The sequence below is a fragment of the Rhodamnia argentea genome, chromosome 9, assembly GCF_020921035.1.
Source record: "Rhodamnia argentea isolate NSW1041297 chromosome 9, ASM2092103v1, whole genome shotgun sequence".
NCBI lineage: Eukaryota > Viridiplantae > Streptophyta > Magnoliopsida > Myrtales > Myrtaceae > Rhodamnia > Rhodamnia argentea.
The window spans coordinates 1,941,938-1,945,023 of NC_063158.1; the positions used below are offsets into that span (position 1 = coordinate 1,941,938).

The following is a 3,086-nucleotide window of genomic DNA, read 5'->3' on the forward strand; positions in this document are numbered from 1 at the left end:
ACATGAATGGCTCGGAATTAATCATTATAATAAGATTTCCAACTCTGAATTTGACAGTTTTCTTACATGTAATGTTGATTTTGGAGTAATTTTTTTATTGGTTGATAGAATAGTCCTCAAATATCTTACTTCAGTACTTTAATAAACTAAGAATAATAGATAGCATTTTAAATGTGGAAAAATTAAAAACGTTTAAGCAAACTACAACATCAATTTTTTCGTGATAAGAAAAGATTGGCCATGTTATGAATGTTTGTTAAATCTTTTTGGCAACCGTGACAACGTGTGGGTTGATGTTATGGTTTTCCAATAAGTAGGAACTACTTTTTCCATCGATAAAATGGTCATCCTTTGGTTTTTCCCATCGATAAAATGGTTATCTTAAGTAACATGTTTCTTGCTCCATTTTTGGGTCTGAAGTGTGCCTTCTACTCCTGTCTTAGTTGGTGATTTTGCGGCGAGGTATTTTGTCTCAATTGCATATTTTACGAGTTTATGGTTTGTTCATACACCATGAGTGGATTTTACAACGAGTCTTTTAAGTTAGGTTCCTCACAAGGCATGCCTAAGGGAAAATTTTGGAAAGATAAGAAAGAGGATACTTTAGTTGAAATCACAAACTTTGCATTCGATAGTTCTGTGCTTTCACCTCCATTTGTCCATGTCTTCCCGCCGTTCATTCGCTGAAAGCCGTTGGTCGGTTTCCTACGATGTTCTATTTTCATGGACATGCCATTCATCATTTGTATGAGCTTGATCGATTATGGCGGATGCACACAAGCTTCAGTGGACCAACAACCAAACCCTTATTAAGCCTTATTTGTGCATTTATCCCTATTAACATCCGCATGAGAGAGTAATTTTTCAAAACAGGAGGGGTGGCCAACAATTTCAGAAAACATTAGCATATTGGAGTAATCTACCCTCTTGTGTTGGTTGCTAAATCATCACCGAATCTCAAACAGTTTGGAAGACGAGGATAAATCCATACACCAAGCGATAAGAGTAATTCCTAATGAAAAAGGATATGATCTTCTTCTTGGAAACAGCTTGTTGTAGTATATGATGCTAAGGCATTTGGAATGTATCAATAACGCGTGTTTATGGAGAATCTCTCTCTTTCTCTATAGGGAATTTTCATCCTGTGACCATATAGACAAATGACAATTATAGATCGGGAGGATTCTTTAACTTATCTTTTGGATGATGAGATTCACTTTTATCTAATGTCTTTAGCACCTACCAAACTACAAGGGGCCGGCAGATCCTCTTCCAAATAATCACTCAAAGGGAGTCATTATCATGTTTGTATTTACATGAAGTCATTTATTTAATTCACCTTTCATATATTACTACGCTTCGATTTCACGGCAAATCTTAGCAGGAGTCTTGCAATATTTAAATATTAGGCTCTATCAGGATTGATTTTTATTTTTATTTTTCCTTTTTGCTTAACTGAAATCTTGCAGCTCACGCACTTCAATTCTTTTTTTTTAGGTTCGAAGCTCCTTAAACTTTTACAACACTCTAATGTTAGCATGTGTTTGATTTTACTTAAATCTCAACAAACACGTTGTTATACTATGTCTTTATATAATAGTTTAAACTTTAGAACTGATGGTGCTAATAACACAAATATTTTACATGGAAAAGCCATATCACATTGGTTAATATTTTAAGAGTTTGAATGAAACTTGTAAACCTTGCTGACCTTGTTCCTTTTCAAAGAAGCATAGAATACTAAATTTCCAAACTGGTCGACTCTAATCATTCCATGCAGTAATTCTTCGTGATATCTCTCTTAGGTAGGCATTATAAGAAGATGATACAGTCTCACTCATATGTTCTAATGAAAAATGAGCCTAATTGTAATCTTTTAGAATCCTTTGATTTGAAGCTAACTCGAGTACACTTTATTAATTGCAAACTGTTCTAATCTTTTTAGAGACGTATTGATCTCTATAATCTCATATTGCTTTGCTACTCTTTTCGAAAGAATTACGAAGAAGATTACACCTCAATTAACCAAATTGAATGAAAAGGAAAAAGTCAGCAAAAAGTGGGGAATACCCTGTCTTAATCCCCAACCTGCCACCTGAAACAAACAAGAAAAGTTCCTAACTTGGCATCCAGCACATCGTGCATTCTTGGATTACATACGGGCTGGCGTACGGTTTTGCTCTTATCTGGGAATCTTTATGAACTAGAGACTATGAACAAGTTGGCTCATTAACTCCTATATATAAATTGATTTGAGTTGTTAATGCTCACCATCACCAAGACACTAAGCAAAAGCACTATGAGGGTGTCTGTAGTGAAATACCCCATCTTCTTGCTTGTCCTAGTTACATTTTCACCTGTTTTTGCTACAAGAACACCATTCAAAAAGGATTAACCCTGCAAGAGACTTGTCCTCTACTACCATGACATCCTCTTTGGAGGCAATGATACGGCCAACGCGACATCTGCGTGGGCGACCAACGGGACCGGGTTAGGCCAATTCATGCTAGGCATGTTGGTCGTGTTCGATGACCCGATCACAAAAGACCAGCACCTACTCTCGACCCCAGTGGCACGGGCTCAGGGTTTCTATTTCTATGACATGAAGACAGCTTACAATGCCTGGTTTGCATGCACATTGGTGTTCAATTCAACTGAGTACGAGGGCACGATAAATATTATGGGGGCAAGACATGATGATGGAGAAGACGAGGGATCTCTCCGTCGTTGGAGGGATGGGCGATTTCTTCATGGCTAGAGGAATTGTTACATTTTAGAGTGGCGCGGTCGAAGGCTTCAAACATTTTCGCCTAAAGATGGATATTAAGTTATATGAATGTTACTAGAATGAAAGATAGCTAGTCCCTTATGCGTCTATTTGGGTGAATCTCATTTCTACTTCTACTTGCTTTTTATGTAACATAGCTAAATCTAGTTAAGAGAAAATTAAGTAGCTATCTGAATTTTGTGTCTCCGATATGATCTTAATTCTGTTAAGATTATCAATCTAAAGTAGCCCTTGTTCTTATTACAATATGATCCTTGAACACCCTCCCCACGCCCAGTTATCACAACACCCCCCTCTT

At 36.9% G+C, this 3,086-nt stretch overlaps 1 pseudogene; it reads left to right on the forward strand.

Moving 5' to 3' along the window:
* The first annotated feature begins 2,299 nt into the window (after window positions 1-2,299).
* Window positions 2,300-2,846, forward strand: LOC125316630 (annotated as a pseudogene).
* Window positions 2,847-3,086: the final 240 nt, after the last annotated feature.